Raw genomic sequence first — 23,132 nt, 5'->3', positions numbered from 1 at the left:
ATATTTCCCTTAAGAGGTGGGGCTCTTTTGGGAAGAACATCTGCTTGCTTGCCTGCAGAAGGTTCCAAGTCCCCCCCCCCAGCAGCATCTCCAAGACAGGGCTGAGAAAGAGTCCTGCTTTCAACCTTGGAGAAGCCGCTGCCAGTCTGTGTAGACAATACTGAGCTAGATGAACCAATGGTCTGACTCCGTATTTGGCAGCTTCCTGCCTACATCTACCCAATGTGACATCTACATGACATACATAACTTGACATCTGCAGCCAACCTGTCACGAGCCTGCCAACCTGAATTAACTGCTCATAAATCTACGACACAGTTGTAAATGTGTCTCAGATTTCAGCTTTACTGAAGAACAATTGGTCCAGACAAACAAGCAGTCCCAGAATACAGAAACAAATCGTCCATGCACAACAATTCCCCTTGACTCCAATAAGCCAGACCTTCTTGCAGAGTTTCGGAGGTTGAGAGTCCAGAGTCCCAATCCTTCAGACCAGAGTCATGCAGGCTGATTAGACGCATTGTCTCCAGAGGCCCGCTCAAGGCACAAACTGCAGAATTTATAGCCGACAGTCAGGTGAAGCCAATCACCACCCCTGGCAGCTGCCACAAATTCAGTCTCCTGCTGCCTTCTTGCTGATAACCGGCTACTTCTTCTCAACTCAATCATCTGCCGCTGACGCTTCTCTTGCCTACGTTGCCTGGGGGACAATGGTCATTCAACCTCTTGCTCAGATTCGGACCCTTCCTTCCCAATACTATCCTGACCCATTGGATCCTCCTGCAGCAACTTCTCACCCTAGCCCGTCTCAGATGCCTCCCAGCTCAGATCACCAACCTGACCACCGCTCAGACATCTCCCTGCTTCCCAGTAAATCCACTGCCTCCCCTCCAGTGTTCCCTCTAAGAGGGAGTTCCAGATGTTGTCAACTGCAATTCCCATAATCCCCAAGTAAAGGCAATTGCAGCTGAGGCTGCTGGGAATTGTAGTCAACAACATCTGGGAATCTGTTAGAGGGAACACTGCTCCCCTCCTCTTCAGAGTCCTCAGGTGGGGCATGACACAACCACCTTGGACATCTACAGCCAGGTTGATTGGTCTCAGAGCATGGTTGAAGGGCACATGATTCAGCCACTTTGCTGCAGCTAAGGAAGTCTCCGTGTGCTCAGTGTCTGGATGGGAGATCCGTACATGGCTCCTTTGGGGTGGGGCGGTCCGCTCAGGGGTAGAGCACTTCAAAACTACAGCTAGCTGAAGCTTTATCTGTCTTAAAATGTGAGACGGATTTACTCCAAAAACGTGCTTGCAGGAAAGAGCTTTGGAGGACAAAGATCACAAGGCTTCCTAGTTGGGAAAGCAAATTGGAAGGATATCTTATTCTTGAACCATGATGATTTAATGTAACACATTTCTTCCTCCTATATATCCTCAATTTGCCACCCTGTAAAGTACATGCATGGATTTATAGCCCAGCTTAGCATGTCAATGTTGTGAACAACTGTTTCAGCCTGGGAGGGGCCTGGACACTTTCCAGAAAAGCTAGTCAGGAACCAGGGCTCCCCCCCCCCGGCCATGACATCACTGTGCCTACCCCAAGCTGCTCAATTGGGGTGGAGGGGCTGTCCCACCCCATTAAGCTCAAGATCCTTTCTTTATGCCTGGACTTCCTTCCGTGCTTCAAGGGGCTGTTTTTTCCTCCACCCTTCGGCGTTCCGCAGAGATAAATTCATTAAGGTTCTTTGACACCATGGTGATTAACCAGGTTGCCCAGAATAGACAGTAGATCAGTTCACCTGGCACAGCTGCCAATCAATAAGACACCTCCTTACATAACAACCGGTGCTTCTATTAACTGCCAGCCGCGGGTTTCTGTTCTTTATCTCATCAACAGACGATCAGTCTTCATCCATCTGCAGCTCACTGTCAAATCTCTTTATGCTGGCAGTGAAATGTTTAGAAGCAGCATAAAATGGGGGAGTCTAGAGTGGGCTTGGGAAAGATCCATCTATCTATTAAAATACAGTTTGGGACTATTTCGCTGAACATATTTTTATATTTCATGCCTTTTCCTACCTTGCTCCTCAGCTGACAAAACTCCCAGAGTCACTTACGCAAAATCAATAAAATAGTAAATCATTAAAACAATAAAATGCGGTTGGCTCGTTGGTTCGCTTTCCTTAACGGCTTCTGGTTCTCCTCCTCATGGGGCGGATGGTGCTTCTGCTGGCCTCCGGGAGAGGAAGAGGAGCCCACTGACACTTTGGGAACATAGTGTCACCCTCCTCAGCAAGCCGCCTGCGCAGCGGCAGTGCGGTTCTGGTCTCCATGCATCAGTGGAGGCCAGAACCACGCCACCGCCAAGCAGGTCGCTTGCTAAAGAGGGATCGCTGCATGCTTAGGCTGTGCCGGGGGGTGATCAGCAGCGTTGGCATCCACATCGAGCTGGTAAGAACTTTAAACGACTTCTCTCGCCGACACTCCCTCTCCGGCCGCCCTTTCAATGCCAAACTGGTCCGCCCAAACTGGATTTGGTTCGATTCGATCACAGACCGAACCACTTCTGGTTTGGTTTGCGATTGAGCCGCCGAACTGGCCCGGTTCAAGGTGAACCGGTTCAGCATCAAACAGTTTGTGCACACCCCTATCAGAAACTAGAGGATCAAAGCAGAAGCTCCTCCTCTGTTCAGTGCCCATCTGCCTCTGAACATGGAGTTTGCAGACAAGCATCACAGCTCCCAGCCATTTTATAACACACACTTAAAAATAGAGCACAACCCTTCTGGTCCAGGCAGGAATTTTTGGACAAGCTTGATATGCTGGCGAAAAACACACAAAATTCCAGGAGCACCATGTGTGGGTGTGGGGGCTTTAGTTAAATGCGCTTGAAGGCAAAAGAAATTATGGGATTGTCCAGCACCTTAAGAGGCGTTTAATGAGGATTCGGGGATAAGCCGTGGATTAGGGAAAGTGCTTCTTTAAGCACAATGCAGTTTTTTATTAGAAAATTCATGCATGCCTAATAAAAAAGAAAATCAATTGATCTCATTTTATTTTCTGAATGTTGGAGTTTCTCAAGCTCCATTGTTTGCTTCTGAATGCTGTTCTGGAGCCTTAATAACAGCATTTCCACTCAAATCTAAGAAGCATAACAGCTGATCTTGCCCTGCACCATGTAGCAGACATTCTGTACTGGATGCCTTTAACTAATCAAAAACCGGGATATGTTATTTTTTAGAAAGCATATGCCTGAGCATTGGAGAAGATGAGTGCACAGTTTCTGCAGAAAACAGGAGGGGAGACAGCTTTTTTTAAAAAAAACAAAAACCCTGGACTTTCTAAATGATGAGTAGTTGGGGATGTCACAGGTACTGTTCAATAGGTAATGATTATGATAGCACCACCACCATCTTCGTACCAAAAGAAATCACACTATTTGGGGGCAGGGATTTGCTGTTTCCCAGCAACTCTGGCTGGAGGCATGATTGCTGTTAAACAATTATTGCTCCAGCACTCCTGTTGTGGGAGAATGTTGTTTGGCTGTTTCAGTCACAGCTGCATAGCTCTGTTAAAGGGGCCTTTAATTAAAATAAAATCACAATCAAGCCTGAAAAATTTCCATCCTGACAGCTTAATATTAGGATGGGCTTGAAAAGAATCACAGGAGGAGTCAGACTTCTGGCAGGGCCTGCTGGGAAATATACAGCAGAGTGGGAGAGCCTGTCCTTTTCACAGCTTATCAGATGAAAATCCCCTTTCATGCAAAGTCTCAGGGTTGTTCTGTAATGCAGCTTCAGGACTGCTATGCATCTTATAGCTGCCAAGAGGATGCTGCTGAGCAAGGGCGCCATTAGGGGCTGGCTCATGGGGCACAGACCCCCACGGAGTGGCTCAGAGCCCCAAATCTCATCTGCCACCTCCCGGCTCCATGACATCTTCAATAAAGGAAGTGCAGCAGTGGGGGCACCTGCACAGAGCAGGGGAGAGGGCTCCCAGCCTCACCCATCTCTCTGCTGCTTCCACCTTCATAGGTGCTGTATTATAATCTTAGAGACTTTTAAAAGCAAACATAGTTATTGTTAGGAACCTAGGAAACTGCCTTATGCTGAATCAGACCAGGGATTCTCAATGTTGGGTCCCCAGATGTTCCTGCAGGCAGCGCGTGGGGGGTGTCCGCAGATGTTCCCCCTCCCCCTGCCGGCCTTCTAAATCACCCCTGGTTTTTGGCCTTCACCATGGCCATGTTGGGGGCTGCACGCCTGCGCTCATGGCCTCTGCATGGCCCGGGCCACGCAGAGGCCATGTGTGCAGGTGCCCAGCCCCCAACAAGGCCACCGGGCCGCTGGGTGAAGACCAAAAACAGGCTGAAGAGCACCTGAACGGGGCAAAGGGGTGATTTAGAAGGCCAGCGGGGGAGGGGGGACATTAGCGGATACACACACCCGCACCACCTCCCGGAACTCCTCCGTGGGGAGTACAAGGTTTTAAAAAAGTTTTTTTTTAATGTTAAGCATTTTTGATCCGCGAACTGGCCCCTCCCCGGACCGGACCGGGGGCGTTCGAGGGAGTGCCGGACCAAACTGGCCTGGTTGGGTTCGAGGCCAGTTTGGCCTCAAACCGAACCGGGCCAGCCGGTTCCATACACATCCCTACCCCAAGAATGTCCCTTTGAGTTCCACCATAGAAGGATGTATAATTGTTGGGACACTGGCCACCACCCTCTCTGCCCTCAGCTGTATCCCAGTGTGGGTTCCCTCCAGCAGCCACAAGCATTGCTTGATGGTGCTGGCTCCAGCTGAAAAAAGAGGGGTGCAGCTTCAAGACCCAGAGAGCCCCACCAAGCACAGCTGCTGAGTGGTGAGCGGGAGGGGGAGGCAGAGGATGAACAAGGAAGGTTGGAAGTGTACAGGGAGGGCCCGGGAATAGGAATTGAACTGGAAAGCAATTCAATGTTCTTATCAACAGCTACAAGTCAGAGGGCTATAGGTCACCTCCAGCCTCAAAGGCAGGATGCCTCTGAGTACCAGTTGTAGGTGAGTAACAGCAGGAGGGAGGGCATGCCCTCAACTCCTGCCTGTGGCTTCCAGCGGCATCTGGTGGAACACTGTGTGAAACAGGATGCTGGACTAGATGGGCTTCCTTGGGCCTGATCCAGCAGGGCTCTTCTTGGGTTCTTCATTAAAAGAATGCAAGGGATCGTCAGCTTTATTTAAGCAGCCAGAGGCCAAGAATAAGTTAGGAAGATAGGAAGCTGCTTTATACAGAGTCAGAACCATTCAAAAAGGAATTGTGGTTGGTAAAGAAAGCAACTGGAGTATTAGAACAACCCACCCAATATATACTATCACATAAATCGTAACGTATCTTGAATGTAAAAACCAAGTGTTTATTTTCCACTATATATCCAATAACCTGAATAAAAACAGATGATCTGAAACTGTATCAATTCTAATCCAGAAACTGTATAAAATCCCAATAATAAATCCAACGACATATAACCACATTCTTCCATTATTTCCAAATGATGCACTTTCCACAAAGCAAGTAGAGAAAAAACTGCTATTGTGTCTGTTGAACTTTGCCAGAAGTACTTCCTCTTGTTATTGGAGTTCATCTGGAGAATGCATATTTCTGTATAACTTGTTTGTCTCTGCCAAACGCGTTTCCACCTTCTAGGTCTTCCTCAGTGGCACTTACGATTTATGTGGTAGTATATATAGGGTGGGTTATTCTAATACTCCAATTATACAGCGTCAGACCATTGGTCAATCTAGCTCAGTGTTGTCTACCCAGACTGTCGGTGGCTTCTCCAAAGGCAGGAGTCTCTCTGAGTCCTATCTGGAGATGCCAGGGAGGGAAATTGAAAGCTTCTGCGTGCAAGCGTGCAGATGCTTTCCCCAGAGCGGCCCTATCCCCTAAGGGGAATATCTTCCAGTGCTGCTCACATGAGAAGGAAGAAAACAAAGAGAAGAGGAAGAGACAGCTCCCTCCCCAAGCCCAGAAGCCCTCAAGATCTGCCCATTGGCTGCCCCTTTTATCCCAAGGTGACAGAAACAAACAAATGTATGAAGCTACCATATCCTGAGTGCCTGATCCTTTATATTTACTTACTGAGCTAGAGGAAGCAATAGTATGACTTGGTGTAAGCTGGCTTCCTATATTCCTATGATCAGTTTCAGTTCACTGAAAAAACTTCTCTGAACCCGTTTCATGGCTTGGGTCTCTGTTGTTTTTGGTGAATCCGTTCCTGGATCCAGGCTATTGTATGCTAGTCCTGGAGTAGAGGCAGGGCTAACAAACAGCCAGCAGCAAGAGCTTGGAAAAGCAGTCTGCACTGGCCTCTCTGTCTCTGTGCATAATGTCTATTCTATTCATATTCCTGATTCCACTCTACTGGCTTGTCCTTGCACACCACAGCTCTTTCCCTCAAATTCTACAGGATCCAGTTTGATTCTCTGGGATAAATATCCCCTCCTTAGCATGGCAGTCCTAATCCTATCAGCCTTTCCCCTTCATGGTTATTTGACTTTTTAAAAACACAAGCAAATTATCCATTCAATATAATGTGTAGTCTGGCTCTAAATCTGCCAAAGTCTGCTCTTCTTGGAAGGGGGACGTTTTAGATCTGGTCTAATCATTTCCCAGAGATTTTCAAATATTGACAGATCTTATCATTATAAGGCCCTCAGGAGAAGAACACAGACTGAGAGGGGGTGTGGTGGTGGTTATAGTGTGGGACTAGGACCAGGGAGACCCAAGTTCAAATCCCTGTTCAGCCATGAAACTCACTGGATGACCCTGGGTCAGGCACTTATTTCTCATCCTGACTTACCTCACAGGGCTGTTGTGAGGATAAACATAATAACCATGTGCACCTCTGGGCTCCTCAGAGGAAGAATGGGATAAAAATATAAAATAAATATAAATAAATACATTACTACAGTACATATATAAATCCGATAACGTTTCCTTAAATTTGAAATTGTTTTAATGTATACATTTTGTTTTTATTTCATTTTTACTGTAAATCGCCCGGAGATGTAAGTTGGGTATAGAAATATAGAGGTATAGAAATGTGCTAAATAAATAAAATACATTTGGCCATCGTGGCTTGCAGAAAAGAAGCCTGGGAAATGTAGTAATAATGTGCTAGAATTCCTCAGGCCAATCATAAAACTACATTTCCTTGGTAGGGAGCCATGACAAAAACACAGATTGGAAAGACATCTAAATTTCTAGCCTAGGCATGTCCTAAGGGACGTGAAAGAACCTGGCTTCTGGGCACTGAGGCCAAATGAGCACTGGATTCAACTCTGTTCCTGAACATCTTGTCTTACACTCCTACCGGCACTTTCTAGAAAACGAGCGTGAACGAAGAAAATCAAGGGAAAGTCTCTAGCATCTGCTCTTCTCTTTGCTTTGTGATTGACACTGGGAACTCCTCATTCAAACGGCATGTTATATTTATCACTCCTGCACCAAGCTCAGGGCTTCCTTTATTCCTGGTATTTCAAAAAATGATGTGCCTTCCAGCATCAGAACATTGTCAGCACAAAGCATTTCGGAATACAGTTGCATTCATCAAAACCAGAGGAAGCAGAGTCAGAGGCCTGGAAACTGAGAGACCTAGCTAGCTCTGTCACACGCTTACTTTACAGGCTCCAACTGCCCCTGTTTATCAGGGATGGTTCCTGTTTTCTGGAATCTGTCTCTGGTAAATAACTGTCTTGATTTTTTGCCTCTTAGGGATAGGAACATAAGAAGCTGCCATACACTGAGTCAGACCATAAGTCCATCTAGCTCAGTATTGTCTACACAGACTGGCTGCGGCTTCTCCAAGGTTGCAGGCAGGAATCTCTCTCAGCCCTCTCTTGGAAAGGCAAGGGAGGGAACGTGGAACCTAGATGCTCTTCCCAGAGCGGCTCCATCTCCTGAGGGGAAGATCTTACAGTGCTCACACTTCTAGTCTCCCATTCATATGCAATCGGGGTGGATCCTGCTTAGCTAAGGGGACAAGTCATGCCTGCTACCACAAGACCAGCTCTCCTCCGTAGGAGATTGACTTCTTCAATATTTTGGAATTGTCATTCATCATTCACCTCTCCCCAGAAACGGTAGAAATTAGATCTACATAGGAAGCTGACTTATACCAAGTCAGAACATTGATCCATCTAGCTCAGTATTGTCTACACCAGGGATTCTCAACGTTGGGTCCCCAGCTGTTATTGGACTTCAACTCCCATAATCCCCAGCCAAAGGCCACTGGGGCTGGGGATTATGGGAGTTGAAGTTCAATAACATCTGGGGACCCAATGTTGAGAATCCCTGGTCTACACTGACTGGCAGCAGCTTCTCCAGTGTTTCAGGCAGGAGTCTTTCCCAGGATGGGAGATGCCAGGAGGTGAACCTGGGACCTTCTGCATGCAAGGAGATACTCTACCACTGAGCTATGGTCCCATTCCCTATGCGGATCTTACAGCAGACAGTGCTCACATGAAGACACCCATCCAAATGCAAACCAGGGTAGGCCCTGCTTAGCAAAGGGGAGCAGTCATGCTTGCTACTGCGAGACCAGCTGTCCTCCTCAAGTGGATGGGTGGATGCATGGTGTTTCTGCATGTCAATGGATGCACAACATTCAGACACCTTGAAGCTATTCACATGTGCAGGCATAACCGGTCTAAGGAAGTCCATCCCAGTTTTGATTGCCTGTGTGTACCACCGGGATCGGGCCCAATCCCGGCATCTCAGCAGCAAATCCGCCTCCGGAGCCACCCTCTTAAACAGGGTTAGGGGAGCAAGCACTCTCCCAACCCTGCTTTACTGATCAAGGGTCTGACTCAGTAGAAGGCAGCTTCCTATTTTTTTTTTACTTCCATGGTTCAGATTTCACCTCTGTAATATGAACTGAAGGCAGCCTTGCACAGGCTGTAATGTTTTCAGTCTCAGCTCTCCAGCTGCAACATGGGGATAATAATACATACAGGAAAACCTCGTCAAGCGCGGGTCCAGCACCAGCAGTTTCGCATATCCACGGTAGGGTAATAGACACCCGACCTCGGTATACATGGAAAAAACTGTGGCAGGGTTAAAAACTGTGGAGGGTTAAACCCGTGTATCTGGAAATAACCTCAGAGGTCATTTCTGGCTGCCATTTTGTGTTTGGGAGCTGTTTTATGACTCATTTACTGTTTTTTTAAAAAACGGGAGAGGTGGATGCATGATTTTTGGCTGATTTTTCACACCATTTTCACTCGTGGGTGACTCAAGAGCATGGTAGGGTATTTTATTTGGCCCGTTTTCTGGTTTGGGGGGCAATTTCGGGCAGTCCGGGAACCTAGCCCCCTAATTCCCATAGCCCTAATGATCCATTATCCATGGATTCACTATCTGTGGCCCTCCCGCCCAGAACGGAACCCCTACAAATAATGATGTTCTCCTGTATTTCCCTTATAAGGATATTTCAAGGACATGCTTTAAATGCCAGAAAGTGCTATGCAGATGTTAAGTATTATGCCCACCTCTGGATTCTTCTGCCAGAAATTTCTAGAAGTGGAAACTCATGGTATTGATGGCAGTTCCCCACCCCAGCCATCGTGAAAGGAATATTGGAAGCTGCTCTACACCAAGTCAAACCATTCATAAGAACTTAAGAACAGCCCTGCTGGATCAGGCACAAGGCCCATCTAGTCTAGCATCCTGTTTCACACACTGGCCCACCAGATGCCACTGGAAGCCACAGGCAGTAGTTCAGGACATGCCCTCTCTCCTGCTGTTACTCCCCTGCAACAGGTACTCAGAGGCATCCTGCCTTTGAGGCTGGAGGTGGCCTATAGCCCTCCAACTAGTAGCCGTTGATAGACCTTTCCCCCATGAAGTTATCCAAACCCCTCTTAAAGCCATCCAAACTAGTCACCACATCTTGTGGCAGAGAATTCCACAAGTTGATTATGTGTTGTGTGAAAAAGTACTTCCACTTGTTGGACCTAAATTTCCTGGCAACCAATTTCATGGGATGACCCCTGGTTCTAGTGTTATGTGTGTGAGAGAGAAATTTCTCTCTATCCACTTTCTCCACACCATGCATGATTTTATAGACCTCTATCATGTCTCCTCACAGTCGTCTTTTTTCTAAGTGAAAAAGCCCCAGGTGTTGTAGTCTTGCCTCATAAGGAAGGTGCTCTAGGCTCCTGATCATTTTGGTTGCCCTCTTCTGCACCTTTTCCAGCCCTACAATGAGGTGATTCGCACGCTCAGGTGAAATTGGGCTGAGGGAGCCTAGCCCAATTTCGCCTACACGTGAGAACCACCAGGCTTGCAGCCGAGCCTGGTCTCACCCAAGCGGGTAATCCGCTAAAGCTACCCTCCCCTAAGCCCAGGTTAGTGAAATGGGCACTCCGGTAACCTGGGCTTTCGGATTGTGTGTTGCCATGGCAACTCACGAGTAGACCCCCAACTGGGAGGCTAAAAAGCAGCCTCCCGGCTCGGGGGTCTCTCCAGCATGGAGAGGCATGCAGGCATGCATGCGCAGGGCATGCTGGAGCTTCCGGGGGCGTGGACCCCGATCCCTGCAGCCCCCGCCGGCTCAGTGACAGAGCCGGCAGTTGTGTGGGCAGCCGATCTGTGCTATGCCCGCTCTCCCTGCTTAACCCCATCTGGCAGTTCCCACTGCTTGTGGGAACCGCCTCAATGTCTTTTTTTTAGTTGGAGTGACCAGAATTGTACGCCGTACTCCAGGTGTGGCCCCACCATGGTTTTTTTAATATGGGCATTATAATATTAGCAGTTTTATTTTCTGTTCCCTTCCTAATGATCCCTAGCATGGATTCACTCATCTAGCTCAGTATTGTCTACTCTGCAGGGCTGCCCAAGAATTGGGGGTTTCCCAGACGAAGCCTGGCCTTAGTGCTCCTTTACCCCCTTCACCTGTGCAGGCAGGTACCTCCTGTCAGGTGGGTGGGCGATCCTTGCTGCTTGCCTTGGCTGGCTGTCCACAGCTGGCTAACTAGCTGATGGTACACGCACCCACCGATGGTCACCTGTCCCTCAGATGGATGGATGGATGACTCCGCCATAACCCTGGCTATCGATGCCCCTCTCAGCTTGGTGCCCTAGATGGCCACCTAGCTGGCCTAGTGCAGGCATGCTCAACTTCAGCCCTCCTGCAGATGTTGGCCTACAACGCCCATAATTGCTGACTCTTGGGCACTGTGGCTGGGGATTATGGGAGTTATAGTCCAAAAACGGCTGGGGGTGCCAAAGTTGAGCAGGCCTGGCCTAGTGGGAAGGTCAACCCTTCTGCTCTGACTGGCAGCAGCTCTCTAAGGCTTTGGGCAGGAAGTTTTCTTCACCCCACCTGGCGATGCTGCCAGGGATTGAACCTGGAAAGATTCAAACCAGCAGATTCAAACCATCTGCTTTGAAACTTCTCCATGCAAAGCAGATGCTCCACCACTGAGTCAGCCCCATTCCTTTAGAGGTTAACACTTGGTTCTTTTACCTGCATTTTCTTGATGTGCGCTCACTTCAGGCGACGAGAATTCTTGCCTGGAGCCATTACATGGATCTTGCTGTCATTAATGTTTATATCATTTCCCAGACAGGAGGCACCAAGACAGAATAATCGATGACAGGCCCCGCAACCTGTGCATGAGAAAACCATCATCCGTAGACAGTACAGAGAAACCATCTTCGTGTAAAAACTCAACTACTGTATGTTTCCAGGGCCTGCATCATGAGTGCTTGTAAAGCACTCAAGATGCGGTCTGCAAATGCTCAGAGGGAAGCAGCCCCTCCCCTCTGCTCTTGGGTTTTGTTTTGATGGAAATTCACATCGCATGCTTTCACATCATTTTTCTTCTAGCCAATATGGGGTGGGGAGAGATTTTCTAAAGAGCTACATGTGCATTTCTAAAGAGAATATCCCTCTTATCGTGCTAATGATTCTATGTCAGTGCCTCTCCCTATTTGCTCCGGAGTTTTCGGAAAAGGTCTCTTAAAACCAGCTTTTTAAAAACCCAGAAATACATCGAGATAAGCTAGACTTCGTAAGACAAAGCCTGGTTTGTGTGTGGAGTGGGTCCAAGGATCTTGAAGGGACTTCAGAGTAAGTTTGGCTGGTGTGTGAACACACACACTCTCTTCCGGAGGAGATTCGGGGTAACAGCTCTGGCTGTAAAGCCTCCTGATGTTTAAATCTTAAAAGGCATAGGGCTGCCACTCTGTGCTTCGCATGAAGAAAATCCCAGGTTCAGTCCCTGGCAAGATATCCTAGAGCTTTCCCAGACAGCAGGCTTTACAGTGGATTTTCTGTGAAGCTTTACTGTGAGTTCAAAGTTGCCCCAAAAAACCAACACAAAAAGTAAATTAAAAAAACAAAACACTCTGGATATAAATTGGGCTACACTCTAACACTCGATGAAAAACCCAAATTGTATGTGAAGTGCTACCTGATAGCTCGCAAGGACTTGGGGAGTCGATTTGGCCAATATGTAAATGTGCACCCTCCATTCCAGAGGAAATGCAAACTAAAAGCTGTGTGTGAAAAACCTCCAGGTAGGGCTGGGAGAGATTTCTACCTGAAACCCCGGAGAGTCGCTGCCAGTCAGTACAGACAATACTGAACTCGATGGACCAGGGGTCTGACTCAGTATGTGGCAGTTCCCTACATTCCTATGCTCCTCAGCAATAACTGCCTTTTCTGCTTTTAATAGCTTCAGCAAGAAAGCAGGGGCATGGGTAAAGAGAGGTGGGCAGCAGAAGGAGCTAAGGGTTCTAGCACAAAGCTTAAGAGATCTGAATGCTTCCTCTCCCACTGCAGCTAATCTCGTTACTTGGGGCAGCTTCATTCAGCTGCCTTGCCCATTCCAAGGCTGGGAGGGTGAAACAGCAGGCAGGTGGGGTCTGGGATGCTACTGCCATCTAGGGGAAGAACCAAGGAGGTGCTGTGGAGAGCTGTCCATCGAAGCCGCTGGGGAGGGGGGGGGGAGAGAGAGAGAGATTATCCTGTCGGTTTCTTCCAAATCTTGGCTGTATTTTTTTTCTTTTTTCTCATTTCTCCTAGTGCTGAAGGTAGGAGGGGATTTTGTGCATAATTCAGAGTAGCCGTCCTCTGAGTATTATGCTAAAAGATTGCTTTTAAGGAGGAATCTGAGCATTTAAAATACAAAACAGGTGAGTCAACGGATCAGTCCCCGAGTAATATCAAACCAAAGGAACACAGGCAGCTACCTTACTGAGTCAGACCATTGGTGCATCTAACCGCCCCAAGACTTTGGTTTGGGGTGGTATAAAAATAAAATCAATAAAAATAAAATAAATAAAATAATTCAGTATTGTCTACTCTGACTGGCAGTGCCTCTTTAAGGTTTCAGGCAGGAGTCCTTCCCAGCCCAGCCTGGAAATGCCAGGGACTGGACTGGACCTAGTACCTTCTGCGTGCAAAGAGATGTTCTACCACTGAGCTATGGCCCTATCCTGTAAGGGGAATATCTTACAGCAGACAGTGCTCACATGTAGTAGTCACCCATCCAAATGTAAACCAGAGCAGATCCTGCTTAGCAAAGGGGACCATTCGTGCTTGCTACCACAGGACCATCTCTCCTTTCCCATTGGATGCTTTGGGAGTAGTCCTAGTACAATACTTACATGTGTAATATAGTACAACAGGTTAACAAGGGAGACCACAAGTACAAGAACAAAAACCTAACTTAAAAAGTGTAACAAAGATAGTGTTAAAGTTTCTGGCTGCATGCCTCGGAGGACTGGTCTACCTGATAGACCAGTCCTCCGAAGTGGGCTGATGTACTAAGTCTGGAGCGGAAGTCTGGTCTAACCGCCAACCCCAACTGTTAGACCAGGGGCGGAGCTATCATTGGGTGAACGGGTTCAAAGAACCCGAGCCATGCCCAATCAGGAGCCACCATTCGTGGCTCTGACACGCCCCCCGTGTCTGATGTCAGACGCGGGGGCGGTAGTTTAGCTCCCGAGTGGGGGCCATGCAGCCCCTTCAGGAGCTAAACAAAGGCTGGTGCTGCGTTCGCAATGCAGCCCAGAAGTGGCTCTTCTGCGCAGCCCCTTCAGCAGTTAAGCTGCAGCAGCAATCTGAACCTGAACGGAGCCTCAAGGCTCCGTTCGGGAGCCAGACCATGCCCCCCGCGTCTGACATCAGATGTGGGGGTGTGGCTATCCCCTGCATCTGATGTCATACGCAGGGGGTGGGGCTATCGGGGCGCCCACCGCGGCCACACACGGGCCGCTGGTGGGCTAGCTACACCCCTGTGTTAGACCAGCTCTCCCTGTAAAAATGGTACCATTTTGAGGCCCATTTTGGGGGGTAGGGCTGGTCTACCAATTGGGGTCAGCGGGTAGACCAGACCTCTGAAGTGTGCAGATGCCGCAAGTCTGGAGTGGAGCTCTGGTGTACCCAATTGGTAGACCAGTTTCCCCTGGGAAAATTGTACCATTCTGAGACCTGTTTTTCTAGCTCTCCCCAGAAAATTGGAACTCAAAATGGCGTTTGAATCACTCAAATCGATTCAAGTGATTCGGGGTTGATTTGTCAAGACAACTGGCCAAGGCGGTTGTTTCTGATGAATCAATCTGAGTTTTTGAAATTCAGTTCAAGCTTGAATCAAATCACAAAACTTGATTTGTGCACACCTCCACCCAGCGGAGGAGCGCCGGGATCAGGAGCAATCCCAAGCGGTTCTCATGAGCAGACCTAGCCAGGCTAGCTCTGCCTAACCCGAGTACAACTGGTCATGAGAATGACCTGGTTGTGTGGCTTATAATCAGATAATGCCTTTGAAGTGCTACAGGATGAGGCCCTTGCTCAGTAGTAGACACCTGTGATGCAGGTAGAAGGCACAATACAAACACAAAATCAATGAGTAAACAAGGTAAAGTTTTAAGACAGTGTAAAATACAACTTGTAAAATACACCCCTGCTAACTTGGCAAGGAGGCACCTTTTAATGTGGTGATTCTCTTTATTAAGCAGTGGGAGAGTAACTGGCCCTATCCACCCTCAGCACAGTACAGTACCTCCAGTGACTATTGCTGGTGTCCAAATTATGTTTCTTTTTAGATTGTGAGCCCTTTGGGGACAGGGAGCCATCTTATTTATGTATTTGTTATTTCTCTGTGTAAACCGCCCTGAGCCCTTTTTTGGAAGTCGAATAAATAAACAACAACAACAATTTCATGAAAGACTGGAAGTAAAGATATTTACTGGACAAATAAAGAGAACAGAGATAATAACAGAGGAGTGATGGCTACAGTATGGGATATATATTAAATATATATTAAAAAATAAGACACGTGCAGTGCTAAGAGCACAATTTGCTACCTTCTTTATTCCACAGATTAGAAACCATCGAAACAATGTTCTTAATGGTAATTCTGCCCAGGGGTGCACTAGATATTATCTTTCTAAGAAGCCAGCCTTTGCATCACATCTCAATTGCAACTGATCTTATGTGAACCTCAAATACTTCTTGGGAAACACCAGACAGTAGTTTCCTTCTTCCTTGGCTCACTTATTGCAATGGTAAAACACATTATGCTCCCTTCGAAAAAAATGTGGACAATTCCCATAGTCTGGGAAACTTACCAGCAGGGATTCGAAACGGCAACCTCTGGCTCGCCAGTCAAGTCATTTTCTCGCTGCGCCATTAGGTGGCTGGTTCACTTCTCTGTATATAACATCCATTTCATTAAACTGTTATATTCCTGATTCCACTCCTCTGCCTTGTCCTTGCATACTCCAACTCTTTCTCTAGGGTTCTACACCTCCCACATGATCACTTTCCCCTACTCTGACCTAGTTTTTAACTCACACATGACGGGTAATCAGGAGTGCTCACAGTTCCCAAAGCTGGGTAGGATGCTTGTTCTACAGGTAAGGTAGGAGGCGAGAAAAATGCTCACCTGTGAGCTGAGTTTGGAGGTAGGAGTGTTGGAGTTCCAGTGCATCGACCTTTTGCACCAGGTATCCTATTGACCACTTGGGGCATTGGGAGTAAAGATGGTAAGTAAGGGTCTCTCTAGCTGTTCTACCTGTCTCTACTCTATGACCCCTGATATGCTTCTTCAGGTATTTCCTGTGCTGAGTCAGAATCTCTTCCTTTACTCTTAGAAAGCAGATGGAAACATATCTCTCTCCATACCTATTCATTATGTAGTACTTTAGATTAAGGATTAGGTCTTTCCTATCCAAAGATGTAAAGGTAAAGTATGCCTAACCTACTTCACAGGGTTATTGTGAGGAGAAACTCAAGTATGTAGTACACTGCTCTGGACTCTTTGGAGGAAAAGGGGGATATAAATGTAATGATGATGATGATGATGATGCCATCAAATTGATGTCAACTCCTAAGGGAGGAGAGCTGGTCTTGTGGTAGCTAGCAAGCATGACCTGTCCCCTTAGCTAAGCAGGGTCTGCCCTGGTTGCATATGAATGGGAGACCTGATGTGTGGGCACTGTAAGATATTCCCCCTAGGTGATGGAGTCACTCTGGGAAGAGCAGAAAGTTTCAAGTTCCCTCCCTGCCATCTCCAAGACAGAGCTGAGAGAGATTCCTACCTGCAACCTTGGAGAAGCTTCTGCCAGTCTGTGTAGACAACACTGAGCTAGATGGACCACCTATGGTCTGACTCAGTGTATGGCAGCTTCCTGGGTTCCTGACCACAAAACTCTGTGACTTTCTTGGTAGGATACAGGAAGGGTCTACCATTGCCATCTCCCGTGCAGTATGAGATTATTCCTTTCAGCATCTTCCTATATCACTGCTGCCCGATATAGGTGTTTCCCCTAGTCTGGGAAACATACCAGCAGGGATTCGAACCAGCAACCTCTGGCTTGCGAGTCATTTCTCTGCTGCGCCATTAGATGTACTTCACCAATAAATCTACTAAGTATTTTATTCTACTGGAATCTCCATGTGTCTTCTCTAAATAGCTGCAACAACTAAACTCTGCATTCTACTCTGTAACTGGAGTGGGTAGCTTCTTTAGTGCTCTGATAATTAACTGGGGTCACCTTAAGTGGCGCAGCGGGAAAATCACACTCTAAAAGCAACATCAGATAGACACCAGCAATAGTCACTGGAGGTACTGTGCTGGGGGTGGATAGGGCCAGTTACTCTCCCCTTGCTAAATAAAGAGAATCGCCACGTTAAAAGGTGCCTCTTTGCCAAGTTGGCAGGGGTTGAAAGGCATCATTTCATACTGCACGGGAGGAGGCAATGGTAAACTCCTCCTGCATTCTACCAAAGAAAACCACAACACTCTGTGGGCGCCAGGAGTCGAAATCGACTTGACAGCACACTTTACCTTTAATTAACTGGGGGATAAAAATTACAACTCCCAACAAGGAGGCCCAGGGAGTCCTTTCCCTCCATCCTCACCTGGATCTGGGTACAAGTTCTTGACTCACCACAGCGCCCTCCCCAGCATTTCTCCCCTCCTCCTTGTATGTAGAATTCTCACAGTGGCCAATCAGGATGGTACATGGCTCATGAATTAGCATCTGTGGCGTCTTCTCCTACCCTCTGCCAATTGTGAGAACAACCCTACAGCAATCTCACTCTGCCTCCACACATTCAGTCTATGTATGAAAGGAAGATGAGAGCAGGGCTTCTCCGTTACCCAAATAATCTCCAGGAATCAGCTTAGACTCCTGGATCAGGTCCCATGGAGCATCATGCACCAATGAAGGGAGGCACAGAAAGGAGGAGAAATCCATAAGAAACTGCCTCAGAATGAGTCCAGTGGGCCATCTAGGTCAGTACTGTCAAAAACGATTGGAAGTGGCACTCAGGATGTCAGGTGTGGGTCTTTCCCAGCCCTACCTAGTGATAGGAAGCTGCCTTCTACAGAGGCAGACCACTGGTCAGTATTGTCTACACAGACTGGAAATGGCTTCTCCAAGGTTGCAGGCAGGAGTCTCTCTCAATCCTCTCTTGGAGATGCTGCCAGGGAGAGACCTTGGAACCTTCTGCATGCAAGCATGCAGATGCTCTTCCTAGAGCGCCCCCCCCCGCCATCCCTTAAAGGGAATATCTTATAGTCTTCACACATCTCCCATTCAAATGCAAACCATGGCAGATCCTGCTTAGCAAAGGGGACCATTCATGCTTGCTACCACAAGACCAGCTCCCCTCCCATTTTGGAAGAGGTTGTATCATGGTGTGCACTGCTGCACAGAGCAGCATAATGCTCCACTGCCTGCATCGTGGATAAATGAGTCTGGTGCATTGCTCTGTCACACTACCCTTACTTACCAGCATTAAAATCGCTTAACAGATGTCTTCTTAAAAAATTAATCCAACGTCATATTGGCAACATTTTTGCTTTCAGGACATGAGCAGGCAGGAATTACTTGAATCAGTCAATGAGCATGATAAATCATCGGTTCATAATTAACAATAATGGTTATTAGCCAGGCAAGGCAGAAAGGAGCAAACAGCCTCATTTATCCTCCTGGCCAGGCTGTTCTGCTGGGGGAGGCGAGGGCGAGACTAATGAAGCCATGAAACGCCACTTGCACTGGGGAGTGTTCTTTGCCCCTGCCCTTCTCAGCCTCCCCAAATAAATAATAAAACCTCCCCCAAGAACACAAACAAGATTAGCATGTTCTTTTTAAATGATTGTAGCTTCAAGAGATGAAAAAGCTCTTAATCATTGGAAATTGTGCTTGTTAAAAAGAGAAACATTAACAAAATAATCATAAATTGTCTGCCAGTCCCAATTTTCCAATGCATATGTTCCGACCTATATGCGAGAGAATCTCATTTTGCCGGCATAATTAGCTCTTTAACCCTTTTTGCCTCACTTGGAAAAAAGGCAGAGAAGCAGATGGTGGGCGGAAGGACCCATGGAGGAAGTTCGGGTTTCATACACAGTGCTCCTGATGGAAATGTGTCACGCTGTGATAAAACAAGGGGAACTGGAGGAACTGAGGCATCTATCAAATATCTCAATTCAATGAGATGAACTCATGGTATTTTCACTCAGCGCATGAAGAGGTACTTGAGCTTTTCTTGACAACTCAGGGCATTTCCGGATGCAATGAGTGCACTGTGCAGTTGTCACCTGTTGGATTCACAAAACCCAGATCGCTTTTCTCAACGATGCAATTCCATGGCAGGCATTTTACATGCCCCCCAGTATCATTCCCCAGCTCTCGGGAGGAGACTTGGTCTTGTGGTAGCAAGCATGACTTGTCCCCTTAGCTAAGCAGGGTCCGCCCTGCTGTAAGATATTATAGATACTGTAAGATATTCCCCTCAAGCGATGGAGCTGCTCTGGGAAGAGCAGAAGGTTCCAAATTCCCTCCCTGGCAGCATCTCCAAGATAGGGCTGAGAGAGAGACTCCTGCCTGCAACCTTGGAGAAGCCGCTGCCAGTCTGTGAAGACAATACTGAGCTAGATAGACCAATGGTCTGACTCAATATATGGCAGCTTCCTCTGTTCCTATTTAAACAGCAACAATTTGCTGCTGGGACTGAGTTGCTCCAGGGACCAGGAAAAAATGTGGCTGATCTCATTTTGAAATGGCCTAGAACAGGGAGTTCTCAACCTTTTAAAAACATGCATGCCCCTTCCGCTGCTAACTTTCAGCTCTGCTGCTGAAGACAGAGATTTTTAGTGTGACCAACAGGTGACTGCCAAACCTGAGTGTGGCGTTGCCTCTGCACATGCCGCGCAAACCCTGGCCAGACAGGCCCCAGGAGGATGGGGAGGGGTTTCTAAGCACCCTGCTCCTCCTCCATCTGCCAGGGGCGCTTTCCAGACCAGCTGCTCATCAGCAGCAAAATGCCTCCGTTCGGGCAAGTCACATTTGGAATGTAAACAGCAGCGGGAGCAGTCTCACAGAAATGAACAACCCAAGAAAACAGTAACTTCCTCACGCCGGCTATACGACGTCCTAGCTCTATATCGCAGCGATTACATTCGGAACAAGGCACTGGAAATGTGAACGGCACCCTGCTGTCCGCGTAGGGACTGTGGTGTCACGATGCAGGAAGTGTGGAAGCTCACTTCCAAAATTTGTCCTGACCCCGTTGTAGGGTCTAGTCTGGAAGGCACCAGGGAGCGGGAATGTCTTGCTTTTCCCCAGGAGCCCATACAGGCAGCCACCCTCCATCTCCACTGGCCTCCTCATCAAAGCCCATTATATATGTCCAGAGGGTCAGCTGCCACCCCTCTTAACCCCTCCCCTGCCTTTCATTCCCAGCCTCCTGTATTCTGCCTGTTAGCATTTAAAGGGGCTGCCTTACAGGACTCCATTTCCCCTCCTTGCATCATCCCCCAGGGTCTCTGCAGAGGGGAGGGACCTGCTAGCTCTTTGCTGCAGCCAGGCAACAGCTTGTTGGGCCATTGTCTGGCCCAGTCAAGGGCAGCTATCCTCCTGGCTTCCTCGCCCTCCCCTGCCTCCCAGCATGGCTGCTGTTGGCTTCGTGTGCAGTCGGGCTGTCCCCAGCTGTTGATCTGCTCACCGCACAGTCGGGTGAGTGCCCCACCCTGCTGGGCGTTGAGGAAGAGTCCCAACAAAGAGCATCCACAGTTCCCTACTGGGCAGTTAGCCCCAAGTATCTGCTGGAGCAACATCCATCTTATGTCTGTTGTATCCAGCTTGCTTGATTGCTTGGAGCCTATCCAAGGTCCTGACACCTGTCCAAGGTTTGTGTCCCTCTTGAATCTTTGTTGTGGCAAAGACCCTGGCTTGGCCTGGAACAAGACCATTGGTTTTCTGGCTACCTTTATCAGAGCACTGACTTAACAACCCGCAGCAAAAGAGAAAATGAAAGGATGCTTGGCATCATGTGGAATCTAGGCTTTTAAGCGCAATTAAAATGCTATTGTTTTATTACTGCGATAAGATTCCAACACTGATTCAAAATCAATAATTTACCAGCCAGCCATTTACATTCTTAATACTCTGAGAAGCTTAGTGCCCAGTCTCTGGACAATGATACTTTAATAGTGTGTCACTGCTAAAATGTGTGGGTAAGTTCTGCCCCAACCTTTATGTGTAATAAAATCATAGTTCTTACTCATTTAGGAGGCACCCCAGACATTTTCTATAAACAAAGTACTACTTTTACATGGAAACTGCACTCCATTCTGTATTACCTATGCTGGTCTTTGACCATAATAAAGTTGATTGATTAAAAAAAATGGAAACCAAATGTGTTTGTGCAGTTGGCCTATGGAGTTTGAAAAGCAAGTACCATATTTCTCCAAATAGAAGATGACTGAATTTAAAACAGCCTCCTTAAAATAATACAGATTAAATACAGATTACAGCTGTTTTTACCCTAGAGGGAGAGGACTACACACATAGGCATAACTTGGTTATGCAACCTCCTAACACCCTGCTAACTTGGCGAAGAGGCACATTTTTAACGTTGTGATTCTCTTTATTGAGCATGGGGAGAGCAACTGGCCCTATCTACTCCCAGCACAGCATCCCTCTAGTGTCTGTTGCTGGTGTCTCTCTTATGTTGCTTTTTAGACTGTGAGCCCTTTGGGGACAGGGAGCCATCTTGTTTATGTATTATTTCTCTGTGTAATCCACTTTGGAAACTTTTGTTCAAAAGCAGTATATCAATACTTGCTGTGGTTGTTGCATGTTTACTTAAGAGTATATCTTACTGCAGGCAATGTAACTTACTCCTGAGTAGGCATAATTAGTCCTGCCTCACTGCTTCTGACCACGGTAGGTGCCCCTGCAGCAAGATCTTGTGCCAGACCACCACCACTTCATAAATTGGGAGGTGGGCAGGGGCGTAGAGGCTATGAGCAAGGGGGGACAATTGTCCCCAGGCCCGGAAGGTCTGGGGGGGGCCCAAGGTTCAGCCTTGGCCAGGGCATCCCCTTGCACCCTCCTGCATCCAGCTGGAGAGCAAAGCTCTCGCCGGCTGGGAACGCGGAGGAAGCCAGCCAGTGGCCCGTGTTCCTCCCGACACAGCGGACACACACACACACACACACCCGCCACATCCCCTGCATCTGATATCAGATGCAGGGGGCATGGCTTTCCTTGCAAACGGGGCCATGTTCCCCATTTGAGAGCAAATATTGGCCAGTGCTGTGTTTGCAGTGTGTCTGGGAGCTGCTCTCCCTGCCTTTAAAGGCAGGAAGAGGGTTAGACCACCACCACTTCACCACTGGCACAAGGGCTAGAGAGGGATGAACTCTCCCCCCAGCCAGGCATTCGCCCCTCCCCTGCATCTGACATCAGACACAAGGAGGGGTGGGGCGCTCCCTTTCAGAAATCCCACCAACCCCTGACAGGGGAAATGAAACTCTGCGGGGGCTGTGACATCCCCGTTCTGGACCTGCTCCTCCCTTTGTGTCTGATGTCAGATGCAGGGTGTGTGGCTCGGGGTGCACACACTTTGCACATGCAAAGGAATACCCAGAGAGCAGGGGAGCCACTGGTCAGACTTCAGCCCCTGCCAAGCTCCCTGCACCCCTGGTGGTGGGGACTGTGCGGGTTGTCTTGATCTTTTATGTTCTGTTGTTAAGCTCTTGAGAACCAGAGGTCCTTGTTGATTTACTGTGGGCCTGCACAGCATGAGGCCTGCGGGCCAGATCTGACCCTCGGGGACTTTTTTGCTAGCCCGCAGATAGGAATATCTTGCAGCAACAGCAGGCGCTCCTGTCCTGCTGATGAGCAGAAGTGACTTCATGCAGTTGGCTGCTGGAGACCAGACACTTCTTGCCCTGGGTGAGAGCCCCCTGACACCATCTCTCATCCCTCTTTCCCCTTGCTCAGGGGTATAACTATAATAGGGAAAGGGGAGGCAGTTGTCTGGGGGCCCACTGCCTTGGGGGCCCCCCCAGAGGCAAGTCACATGGCTGACTCACCCAGACTGACTCACTGTGCAGGTTTTCTTGATCTTTTCTGTTCTATTGTTAAGCTGCACACCCGCCCGGGCTTCCTTCAGTTGTATTCATCCTCTGAAATTGATGTGAGTGGTAACACCTGGAGCTACCAGAACAGCATGTCTTTCTCTAGAACCATTCAATGACTTGCATCGTCCACAATTGACAAAACCTTTTAAAAAATAATTTAGGATGATGTTCTATTGTGGCACGTGTGTGTGTGTGTGTGTGTGTGTGTGT

The 23,132-nt window shown here is 48.0% G+C and overlaps 1 long non-coding RNA gene across 1 annotated transcript; it reads right to left on the bottom strand.

Annotated features, from left to right (window-relative positions):
• Positions 1-336: 336 nt before the first annotated feature.
• Positions 337-13,821, bottom strand: LOC128333266 (uncharacterized). Its single transcript, XR_008310891.1, has 3 exons — positions 13,645-13,821; positions 11,498-11,640; positions 337-700 (listed from the first exon to the last, which is right to left on the bottom strand). It is a non-coding gene; the product is annotated as an uncharacterized LOC128333266 (long non-coding RNA).
• Between the last annotated feature and the right edge of the window lie 9,311 nt (positions 13,822-23,132).

Source organism: Hemicordylus capensis, chromosome 7 (genome assembly GCF_027244095.1).
Source record: "Hemicordylus capensis ecotype Gifberg chromosome 7, rHemCap1.1.pri, whole genome shotgun sequence".
Taxonomy (NCBI): Eukaryota; Metazoa; Chordata; class Lepidosauria; order Squamata; family Cordylidae; genus Hemicordylus; species Hemicordylus capensis.
This window is presented reverse-complemented; position numbering and strand designations above follow the sequence as displayed.